Source organism: Geotrypetes seraphini, chromosome 4 (assembly GCF_902459505.1).
Source record: "Geotrypetes seraphini chromosome 4, aGeoSer1.1, whole genome shotgun sequence".
NCBI classification, from domain to species: Eukaryota; Metazoa; Chordata; class Amphibia; order Gymnophiona; family Dermophiidae; genus Geotrypetes; species Geotrypetes seraphini.
The window spans coordinates 209,906,871-209,912,870 of NC_047087.1; positions in this window are offsets into that span (position 1 = coordinate 209,906,871).

Sequence of the window (6,000 nt, forward strand, 5' to 3'; positions counted from 1 at the left end):
CAATAGATAATGTTTAGCACATGTACAGAAATTTAATCTAAAAAGACACACGAAAAAGAGAGAAAAAATACCAGGGGGGAGGGGGGAGGTTTGACCAGTGATGATGGTCAAGCTCCTTTAAAAGTGTTTTTACAAGCAAGTCTTTCAAGCACTTGGGCGTTTGAGGTCTTTTCCCAGTTTGAATAGCTATGATATAGAATTAATATCAAAAGCATTTCAGAACAGTTTACATAACATTAGCATTCACATTCCCGTCACCTGAACTGAAAGCTAATCACCATCAATCAATAATCACACAATTCAGTTTTATTGGAATAAATATTTGGCTGCAGCTTTATTATCTATCTGAATATTATCTTCACTTACAATACAATCTGTGTCCAAAAACCAACAAACCCCCAATGCATATTTCACACCCCCCCAGGGAGCTATTCGGTGTCGAAACTAGCTCCCGTTAAGTCTTTAAATTTATAACATTCCCCCAAACATGGCCCACGGTGACGCAAGGCCATGCTTCCCCTCCCCTCCCCCAAGGCCATGCTTCACCTCCCCCCAAACATGATCCACGGTGATGCAAGGCCATGCTTCCCCTCCTCCCAAACATGATCCACGGTGACGCAAGGCCATGCTTCCCCTCGCAGCGGTATCGCATACAAGTGTTACATTTATTTATTTATTAACTGCTCATCTCCCAAATCCAACTGGGCCAAACCCCATTTTCTGTCCCACCCAAAGCTGCGAACACCTCCCCCCAACCCCATAAGTTCCACCAAACCCAACCAAGTCGATATATAACATGTACACCCCCCACCCCACCCCCACAACACTGACACAAAACATAACACCAGCACAAATGGGAGGGAGGGAGGGATAATCTTTTCCTGAAGAGACTACTCTACTCTTCCCCTTTCCTCAAAGAGTTCACTCCAGCCTGCCACAACATCCAACCAATCACATGACTGCTCTACCCCATCACCTTAGAAACCTCCCTAATCATTTTTCTTTCTTACAAGCTCTATTAACCCTTTCTTACCTCCTCTTATAAACTTGTCAATCCTTATTCTACAGACCCTTGACAACACCTCATATTTTCCTCTCACCCTCTGCCCCCCCTCCCATTTTACCCACACCATCATTCAATAAATATTACCAGCCGGTGACATCAGCTCAGCTAATATTATATCACACCAGATGAATCTGGTGTTCTTCTTCATTTCCATTTTAGTTTAAAATTCAAGGCCTTACATTAGGTGTACCCCATACTTGGCCTCTGTCACCATTCCATATGCACCTTCCCAAATCTTACGCTCATTGGATTCATATAGATTGGTCCCTCTATCTCCTAAGACAACACACTATGAATCCACTTGTTCTGCAGCATATTTCCTCTTGTCCCCTTTCCTCTGGAATAGCCTTCCCCTTTACCTTTGTTCTAAATTGTCCTATCCTAAATGCAAAATATTACTAAACGCATATTTTTTTTCAATTACCATTTAATATCTCCTTATTGTAAATTTATAGTCCTGCCGTGTGAGTCTAGCTGCTGCTAGGACCAGGTGTTCTCAGTACAGCACATCTCTGCTTGTTGTGAATGTCTATCCATCCTTGTTTGATTGGTTCTTTCCTTTCCTATTTTAACTGGTATTCCTTTCTTTAATTTGATTAGCCTTGTTTTATTGTAAGCCACTTAGGGCTCCTTTTACGAAGGTGCACTAGCGTTTTTAGCGCACGCTAACCCCCGTGCTACACAGAACATACTAACGCAAGCTCTATGGAGGTATTGGCATGTAGCGTGCGCCCGCTAAAGCTGCTAGCACACCTTCGTAAAAGGAGCCCTTAGGGCCTCTTCTACTAAACTGTGCTAGCAGTTTTAGCGTGGGGAGCCGCGCTGAATGGCCCGCACTGCTCCTGACGCTCATTGAGTTCATATGAGCGTCGGGAGCTGCACGGACCATTCAGCACTGCTCCCCGTGATAAAACCACTATCGCGGTTTAGTAGAAGAAGGGGTTAGTATTTGCAGTATATCAAATATTTTAATAAACATAATCATAAAGGAATGGCATTGTTGTAAAGCTGGTTAAGTACTATGGAATCACTGTTAAAATTTCTGTCTTTAGTTACACGCACTAAAATACTCTGCAGACACCTATTATTGGTTAACTCAGCAAGTTGAAACTATATTTGCTTAACGTTAATAGTCTCAATCACCGTGATAAGCAAAAAAAAAAATTTGTAATATCTTCATAATACTCAGGCTGATATTATCTTTATGTAGGAAACATTTAAAATCTGTAGACATCAAACAAATCTGAAAATATACCTGTAGATATGGTACTTGCACAAGAAGTAGATAATGATGGAAAGTGGATAAAACTGGATATAAAAAATATGACCTTAGAATTGACATTAATCAATGTATATGCACCATCTACTGGTGAAAAAATATATTTTTCATCTCTGCATAGCCTAATAACTGAATTAGGGGATATCCCATTGATTATGGCAGGTGATAAATAGTAGTAGTAGTGATTTTAACTATGTGATAGATCTGAAGATGCCATCTAATCACAGATCAGTATCTACCAAAGGGCTCCATTTATCAAGCAGTGGTAGAGCATTTTACCGTGGGCCAGAGAGGTAAATGCTCTGACGCTCATTCATTTCCTATGAGCGTCAAAGCATTTATTTTGCCAGCCCGCAGTAAAATGCTCTACCACTGCTTGATAAAATATTGGATCATGGATTCTCTGCACTTTCCATTAAGTGTTCCCTACTTGCAGAGCCAGGTCAGGCTGGGCTCTTCTGTATCTCTTCATCCAGAGCTTCTCCCTGCTTACTTTCTTCCTCCCCCCCCTCCATTTTCCAGCAAAGCAATGGCTCAAAACAGCCCTCTCTCTGCCTATTCAATGAGTAACCCAGCTGCTTTCAACTCCTAACTCCTCTCACCTTGGGTTCTGCATCCTTAACCCTATATGTCATGTCTGTCTGTCCAGGTTACATTGTATGCTCTTCTGAGAGGGACCATCATGTCAAAATGAATAGCACTGTGTATGCCTTTCAGCGCTATATAAGTGATAAATAGTAGCAGCAATAGTAGATATAGAAATATATTAACATAAAAATATGATGGTCTTTTTGTAGTTTTACGACCACACTCAAAGCGGTTTACACACAGGTACTTCAAGCATTTTCCCTATCTGTCCCAGTGGGCTCACAATCTAATGTACCTAAAGGTCAAATGGCCCATCCAGTCTGCCCATCCGTAGCATCCACTATCCCCTCCTCTCTCTAAGAGATCCCACACGCCTGTATCAACTTGCACTAACCACTAAAGATGCCCCTAGAAATATAATGGATGTCTTTAGCAGTTAGTGTGTGCTAATGTGTTTGCACGTGCTAACATAATTGCATGCTCTAATGCAGCATTTTTCAACCTGCAGTACACTTACCCCAGGGGATATGCGGGCTGCCTGTTGGGGTACATGGGCTGGATACCACCACCTGGGATCTCTCCCTGCCGGTACCCCCTCTGAAGCCTGCGTTGCCGCAGCTTCCTCCCTGCCCCACCACCGTAGCTGACCCTACCACCCGACTCGCTCCATTCCCACCTCCTGCCACTGCAACAGCCACCCAATATGCTCCATTACCACCCTCCTGCCGTCACCGCAACAGGAATGAGCCAGGTGTGGGCAGCGATTGCATGCAGCCAGCCCACAAGCCTTCCCTCAATGTCAATTCTGATGTCGGAGAGAAGGTTCTGGCCCAGCCAATCCTGGGCCAGAACCTACTCTCTGATATCAGAATTGATATTGGGGGGAAGGCTTGTAGGCTGGCCATGTGCAGTCACTGAACGCGCTTGGCCCATTCCTGTTGCGGCGGCGACAAGGGGGTGGGGTGGGAATGGAGTGTGTTGGGTGGCATGGTTGGCTTTGGCAGTGGGGCAGGGAGAAATTGGTGGCAGTAGTTTCAGTGGAGGGGGCAGGCAGGGAGAGAGGAAGAAAAAGTTGGATTCATGGAGATACAGACAGAGATGTTGGTTGGGGAATGGAATGAGGTCTGGAGGAGAGGAAGCATGCAGGAGGCAGAAAGAAGGGAAGAAATTTTGAATGCTCAGTCAAAAGGAAGTGCAACCAGAGACTCATGAAATCACCAGACAACAAAGGTAGGAAAAATGATTTTCTTTTCTTTTTTTTAAGTTCAATAAATTTTATTATATAATACTTATAGATACAACCAAATCATAACAGATTTACATTTTATTTTCAATTTAGTTATCAAAATGTGTCAGTTTTGAGAATTTATATCTCCTGTCTATATTTTGCACTATATTTGTCTATTTTTCTATAGTTGTTACTGAGGTGACATTGCATATTTTAAAGTCATCTGCCTTGACCTCTTTGAAAACAACCCGGATATACATGATAATTAGCATTTTCTGTACATATAGTGTGCTTTGTGTTTTTATAATTTTGTGGTTACCATTATGTATTAATAAGATTATATTGTGTGTATATGAAAAATGGATTGAAGAAATTGCATTACAATTAGTACTATTATTATGGGGGTGGAGTCAGGGGTGGAGTTTGGGTGGGTCTGGGGCAGAGCTTGGGCAGGGGTACTCGGTTGGTATTTGTTAGGCTTAGGGGGTACTTGGCTTAAAAGGGTTGAGAAACACTGCTCTAATGCACTTAGCGCCCTTTGATTAGTTCCCTCCAAAATGTCTACTGTAGTAAAGAATTGCTTAGACACTCATTTAAATAGGAAGCAAATAGTATTATGGTAATTATCTAGTTATTCGGGTTTACAACAATGTGTATGACACTCTAAAACAGTGTCTCTCAAACTGGTGTGCCCTGAAGAGATTCCAGAATTTTACTTTATTTTTAGATTCCCTTCATAAGTATAAACTATAATACATGACATGTATGTATGTTACAATAATCCATACATAGCTTAAAGAACTTTAAATAAGTAACTCTCAAATTTAATTTTTTGTTGGTTTTGCAGTTTTATAATTTCATTTATAATGTGCCATGAAAAACATTTGTTCCATTGAGTGTGCCAGAGCTAAAAGTGTTTGAGAGACTGCTCTAATGAAAAACGTTTACTAACAGTGATAAAGGATTTTTGCACTAAATAGTCTCCCAAATTTCTATCTTATTGGGGTAGAATTGTTACTGTCAAGATGACCATAGCTCCATTAATATTAGCAATTTCTTTATAAAGAAAATGATCAAATAATTTTGAATCTTATTTGGCATCCTAAGACACCTAGAATAGCAATTCAGAAACTACAGAATGTTAAGGAATTGGGAGGTGTTTGAGTGAATAGCCTCTGCGAATAGTTTGCTGCAACCCTACCCTGAAGCAGTGTTTTGTTTTTTTAATCACGAAACAGGATCTCTAATGGGCATATGGACAGTTATACCACAGTGATTTTCTCAGGAAATTTCATATATAAAGATAAGTAATTTTGATAATTTTTGAATTTTGTATGCGATAGATATATTGAACACTGGGAATGGACTGGGTAACATACGTAAGTTATTGAATTAATGGTGGAGTTTATTTTATGCTAGTGAGTGTGAGTTTTAGCCTTTATGTTACATTAGGCTATACTCTGTTTTACACTGAGAGGGGCATAATCGAAAGGAACGTCTAAGTCCGTTTGCGTCCAACTCGCAAGTCGTCCAAAGTAAAAAACAGCCTAAGACACATTATTGAAAAATACATCCAAAATTTTTTTTGTTTTGAAAGTCGTCTAATTATACTTCCTGCCGATCTGATTGTCCAAGTCGCTAAAGCGTCCATCTTTATACCACATTTCCGTCCAACTTTTCGTGCAAGTCCAAAACGCCTAGAACAAGCCCTGTTGAACGTGGGAAGGGTCTGCAAAGTGATGGACTGAACACCCAGACATGGCACCTAAATAGTGGGGCACTACTGTGAACTTCACAAAAAGGGTGCCATGTCTTCATCTCACTACAGCTCCCTTATAG